Source organism: Acipenser ruthenus, chromosome 13 (assembly GCF_902713425.1).
Source record: "Acipenser ruthenus chromosome 13, fAciRut3.2 maternal haplotype, whole genome shotgun sequence".
Taxonomy (NCBI): Eukaryota; Metazoa; Chordata; class Actinopteri; order Acipenseriformes; family Acipenseridae; genus Acipenser; species Acipenser ruthenus.
Window position 1 is genome coordinate 15,136,948 of NC_081201.1, and position 6,475 is coordinate 15,143,422.

The 6,475-nt window shown below is 47.1% G+C and overlaps 1 non-coding gene across 1 annotated transcript; it reads left to right on the forward strand.

Annotated features, from left to right (window-relative positions):
* The first annotated feature begins 2,065 nt into the window (after positions 1-2,065).
* On the forward strand, positions 2,066-2,259 carry LOC131697079 (U2 spliceosomal RNA). The gene has a single exon (XR_009306961.1). It is a non-coding gene; the product is annotated as a U2 spliceosomal RNA (small nuclear RNA).
* The last annotated feature ends 4,216 nt before the right edge of the window (positions 2,260-6,475 follow it).

Genomic DNA, 6,475 nt, shown 5'->3' on the forward strand with positions numbered 1-6,475 from the left:
CTCATTTTCGAGAACAATAGCTCGGGGGCCCAGAGCTGGACGGCGGCCATTAACCAGGTCCGTAAAAAGATTGGCGGATGGAGCACAAGATCCTTAACAATGACGGGTAGAGTATTAATAACCAAGTCTATACTGTTCCCCATCCTCTCTTATGTAGGAAAAATCTTTCCCCCAGGACAGGACCACCAAAAAAGTGGTGGACCCGCATTATCCACCGCTTTATCTGGGGCAGCAAGATGGAGAGGGTTAAAGCGAGCCACTCTGAGTAAAGCCGACAAGAAGGGAGGTAAGGGGGTCCCGGACGTTGTGCAGCTCCCCGAGTGCAGGGGCTCACGCAAACTATCAAGAACATCCAGGCCCTGGACAGGAAGGTATGTTACATGAATCGTTTCTATTTTGCCACCTGTCTCAGGGCCTTGGGCCTCTGCACTATTGATAACACCGTGCCGTACTCCTGGGACCCCCCATTGTATTATAGAACCTTAAGGGACACTATATATAAATTGGGCTTAGATAAAGCAAAATTGGCCTCCTGGGAATACAAGGCTGTAACTAAATATCTTGCCGGTTCCCAGGAAATTGAAAAAGTAGCTACTTTCTCCCTCACCCAAAGCCAAAAAATCTGGGAGAATGTGTCTCACAGCTGCCTCAGTAATGTCCAGAAGGATATAGCATGGAACACCGTCCACAGTGCACTCCCCACTCGAGCGTTCATGTTCAGGAGGGGACTAGCCCAAGTAGAAACATGCCCCTATGCAAAGTGCCGCAAGAGAGAAACACCAGCCCATATCTTCTGGGAGTGTGATGTGGCTGGCAGTGTCTGGCTCTCTGTCTCTGTCTTCCTAAACAGGTTTGCTGACACGGCCAAGATGACCGCTGAGACTGTGCTCTATGGGCCTGCGGGAGGAATCGCTACCAGCACAGCTAAGTGCGTTTGGCGTGTCATCAATGTTGTCAAGCAGATCCTGTGGGAAGGCCGTAACGTCTGTGTCTATCACAAGCAGGAGCTAGACACTATCACCACGACCAGAAGGGCACAAACTCTTATCAAGGACTTTGTAATTCTGGACATCCGGACCCTCGGGAAGGACAAGGCCTGCGCGGAGTGGAGGATCGCCGGACTTCAGGACGTGAAGATGGAATAAAGGAAAAAACTGGAACCGCTAGCTCCTAGGAGCGGGACTACGGGGCACCGCTAAGCCTTTTATTTATTTTGTCATGCCAGCATTCCGCCCTTTTTAGCTAGCATGACCGTTTTTCAACGGTGCCCTGGTTTTATGTAGTCTTTTTGTTTCAGTTTTATGGACTTTTATTTGATTTATGTTGAATGTTTTATTTGATTTTGTTTTGTTTTGTTTTATGTATCTTTAAGATTTTTAATGTAAACTATTAAAAGTTACATTTTAAGTGTTTTAAAATTTTAGAATTTTAACTCACTGTTCCACACACTGTCCCTTTTCCCCTGTCCCTGTTTTAGTAATATAGTTTTATGTTCACTTTTGAACTTTTAGAGAGCACTCCCCGGCCCTCACAAGCACTGGTTTTTTATAGATGGTTCTTTTTTTCCAGTCACTTTTAAAACAGCACAGGTTTTTTTCATGTTGATTTTAATCTGTGTCTGTTTTAACCATGTACAAAGCACAATTGTCTTGGTGTTTTTAAATGTGTTTTAAATGCTTTTAAAACAAAATGTATGTCTGTATGCATGAATGTCATCTTTAAAAGAAATGTAAAATGAAATGAAAAAACGAATGGGTGTAAATGTAAAAAAAATGTAAAATCTCAATAAAAGAGTATTTTACTAAAGATTTCCGTGGAGAGGAGCATTTATGAGTTCAATGCAATTTTTGGCTAGCCTGCCCCTCGGGGTGGGGCTCGACATGGGTTTAAAAGCAGAACGAGCACAGCGGCGCCGGCCGTGTTAATAATTAGAGCCTGGCACCTTTTTTTTTCTTTTTCTTTTTTTTTTCTTTTTCCCATTTTTCCCCTCAGTCCAAGAAGCGAGTACCCCGGCAGCTCCGGCGGGCGGCCGCGCCCGGGGCGTTTGGTCAAAACCATTGTGGGCATCGCTTCTTGGCCTCTTGGCTCAGATCAAGTGTAGTATCTGTTCTTATCAGTTTAATATCTGATACGTCCCCCATAGGGGGACCCGTCTATATTAAATTGATTTTTGGAAGCAGGAGATGGAACCGGGGCTTGCTCCGTCCACTCCACGCATCGACCCGGTATTGCAGTACCTCCGGGAACGGTGCACAAGAAAGGTCAAAAAAGAGAGAGACAGACAGGCAGGCAGACAGACAGGCAGGCAGGCAGACAGACAGACAGGCAGACAGAGAGACAGAGAGACAGAGAGAGCGCTAGCCAGCCTCTCCCTCTCCCTTTTTCTGGGTTGTATTTTTTCCCGCTCTTTTTGTTGTTTTTTTTTTTTTTTTTTTTTTTTTTTTTGTTTGTTTGTTTGTTTGTTCCAAATAAGGAAGGCAGGCCTGCCTAACTGATGGACAGTCTGCTCTGCTCGCGCAGCAGGCCAGTGTACCCAGAAGGCCTTGCGCTCGTGGGAGGAGGAGGACGAGCGCAGCGGTAAAGCAGAAACGGAGCTGTTTAGTGGGGCAAGGAGCCCTCGCTTTCAAGGCGGCAGCAGCAAAGCGCCCCTTTGCCGGGACCGAACGGCACTTGCGTTTTGGGAAGAGTTCCCTGTTTTGTTTGGTTTTGTTTGGCCTTGCCGCCGGGTAGAGGAGAAGGCCTTTGGGCCGGCCGGAAGGGCTGGGCTACCAGTAAAACCACACTCTGGCTTCTCTTCAGTTCGAATAAATCTTTCGCCTTTTACTAAAGATTCGTTTTTTCATTCATTTTACATTTCTTTTAAAGATGACATTCATGCATACAGACATACATTTTGTTTTAAAAGCATTTAAAACACATTTAAAAACACCAAGACAATTGTGCTTTATACATGGTTAAAACAGACACAGATTAAAATCAACATGAAAAAAACCTGTGCTGCTTTAAAAGTGACTGGAAAAAAAGAACCATCTATAAAAAACCAGTGCTTGTGAGGGCCGGGGAGTGCTCTCTAAAAGGTTCAAAAGTGAACATAAAACTAGATCTAAAACAGGGACAGGGGAAAAGGGACAGTGTATAAAACAGTGAGTTAAAATTCTAAAATTTTAAAACACTTAAAATGTAACTTTTAATAGTTTACATTAAAAATCTTAAAGATACATAAAACAAAACAAAACAAAATCAAATAAAACATTCAAATTAAATCAAAGGTCCATAAAACTGAAACAAAAAGACTACATAAAACCAGGGCACCGTTGAAAAACGGTCATGCCAGCTAAAAAGGGCGGAATGCTGGCATGACAAAATAAATAAAAGGCTTAGCGGTGCCCCGTAGTCCCGCTCCTAGGAGCTAGCGGTTCCAGTTTTTTCCCTTATTCCATCTTCACGTCCTGAAGTCCGGCGATCCTCCACTCCGCGCAGGCCTTGTCCTTCCCGAGGGTCCGGATGTCCAGAATTACAAAGTCCTTGATAAGAGTTTGTGCCCTTCTGGTCGTGGTGATAGTGTCTAGCTCCTGCTTGTGATAGACACAGACGTTACGGCCTTCCCACAGGATCTGCTTGACAACATTGATGACACGCCAAACGCACTTAGCTGTGCTGGTAGCGATTCCTCCCGCAGGCCCATAGAGCACAGTCTCAGCGGTCATCTTGGCCGTGTCAGCAAACCTGTTTAGGAAGACAGAGACAGAGAGCCAGACACTGCCAGCCACATCACACTCCCAGAAGATATGGGCTGGTGTTTCTCTCTTGCGGCACTTTGCATAGGGGCATGTTTCTACTTGGGCTAGTCCCCTCCTGAACATGAACGCTCGAGTGGGGAGTGCACTGTGGACGGTGTTCCATGCTATATCCTTCTGGACATTACTGAGGCAGCTGTGAGACACATTCTCCCAGATTTTTTGGCTTTGGGTGAGGGAGAAAGTAGCTACTTTTTCAATTTCCTGGGAACCGGCAAGATATTTAGTTACAGCCTTGTATTCCCAGGAGGCCAATTTTGCTTTATCTAAGCCCAATTTATATATAGTGTCCCTTAAGGTTCTATAATACAATGGGGGGTCCCAGGAGTACGGCACGGTGTTATCAATAGTGCAGAGGCCCAAGGCCCTGAGACAGGTGGCAAAATAGAAACGATTCATGTAACATACCTTCCTGTCCAGGGCCTGGATGTTCTTGATAGTTTGCGTGAGCCCCTGCACTCGGGTGAGCTGCACAACGTCCGGGACCCCCTTACCTCCCTTCTTGTCGGCTTTACTCAGAGTGGCTCGCTTTACCCTCTCCATCTTGCTGCCCCAGATAAAGCGGTGGATAATGCGGTCCACCACTTTTTTGGTGGTCCTGTCTGGGGGAAAGATTTTTCCTACATAAGAGAGGATGGGGAACAGTATAGACTTGGTTATTAATACTCTACCCGTCATTGTTAAGGATCTTGTGCTCCATCCGCCAATCTTTTTACGGACCTGGTTAATGGCCGCCGTCCAGCTCTGGGCCCCCGAGCTATTGTTCTCGAAAATGAGGCCCAGAATCTTGATTTTGTCCTTTTTGACAGGGTACATGTCCGACAGTTCCCTATCTACCTGCCAATTTTTAGACACGTAGACTTCGCTCTTGGACTTATTAATCACTGCCCCGGTCGCCGTGCAGTACTTCTCAAGGATATTACTAATCCGATGGTACCGACGATGTGTTGGTGCAAATGAGTGACACATCGTCCATATATGCTGTTGTTTTGACCTGGACCCCGTTGGATCCAGGCAGCTGGAAACCAGTTATATTGGTATCCCTACGAATTGCCTGCAGGAGGGGTTCAATGCACACGACATATAGCAGTGGGGATAGTGGGCAACCCTGTCTGACCCCTGACTGGATAGATATTTTACCAGTCAGGTGCCTGTTCACCAAGACTCGGGTACTAATGTTTGTATATATGGTTTTAACCCACTCCCTAAGTCCAGGAGCGAATTTCATCTGGTCCATCACTTTGTACATATATTCATGGCTTACCCTATCGAACGCCTTCTCCTGGTCAAGGTTGAACAGGCAGAGGGGATGGTTCCGTTCTCTAGAATAAGCCAGAATGTCCCTTGTTAACATTAAAATATCCGTGATGGACCTCCCTGGGACGCCACAAGCCTGGTCAGGGCCAATGACCAAAGGGAGGTGTACTTGTAGCCGGAGCATCAGAGCTTTGGCTAGTATCTTGTAATCCACGCAAAGGAGGCTGATTGGGCGCCAATTCCGTAGATCTTTAACTTCCCCTTTCTTATGAAGGAGAGTAATTACACTCTCCCGCATAGAAGGGCCCAACCGCTTCTCCCTGTAGACCGCTCTGTAGACCTCCGCTAAATGGACTTTTAGCGTGTCCCAAAAAAGATGGTAATACTCACCCGGGATGCCATCTGGACCTGGCGTCTTACCGGTGTTCATGGTCTTAACCGCCTGGGTGAGCTCCTCCAGCGTGAGTTCTGGGTCCTTCTCCTCCTCCTCCTCGTCCCGCACTGAGTCAGGCTCCAACTGGCTCAGGAACCACTCTATCAGGGTGTCATCTGTAGCTTTGATGTTATACAGGTCCCTATAGAAGTTCTCTACCACTTTTTTCACTCCCTCACTATCCTCTACTATCCTCCCCCTGCTGTCGAGCATGGAGGACATCAAGTGCCGCTTCTCCCTCGTTTTCTGGAAGAAGAAGCGAGTACACTTTTCGTCTTCCTCCATTTTTTGCACTTTTGCATTGTGCATGACCTTTCGTTGTTCCTCCCTACAAAGCACTGAAAGATCTAGCTTGGTCTGGGCTATCTCGTCGCTTACAGGGAACCCCCGAAGCTGAAGCAGGCTCAGACGCTGGAGGGCAGCATTCAGGTATTTATATTTGGCCCTCCTTTCTTTTGCTTTCCTCTTGCCTGCTGCTATGAAATAACCCTTAGTTCTCATTTTGACCATCTCCCACCACTCTATAGGGGAGTTGAATAGGTCACGCAAAGTGGTCCACTCAACAAGCCTGCTCTTATAGGCTGCAGCTATGGAGGGGTCATCGAGTAAGGAGGTGTTTAATTTCCAGACCCCTGACCCCATCTGGGAGGTCTGAGGGACCTGCAATGTTACCTGCAGGAGCCTATGGTCAGAGAAGAAGACGGCCTGGGTGTCTACTGCCGTCTTCGTAAGGGAGCTGGTATGCAGGACGAGATCTATACGGGAGAAGGAGGTCCCAGATGAGCTCACCCAGGTAAAGGGAGGCACCAGGTCCTTACCTGCATCACACAGGGAGAAATCAGATATTACGGAGGACAAAACTCTACTAGAGCGGTCGTTGCGTGGCCTGCTCCGGTCTACGTCCCTCAGAGCACAATTGAAGTCACCTGACACGATGACGGGTACGTTCCCCAGCAGGAGTGGACGCAGCTGTGGAAAAAATTGAACT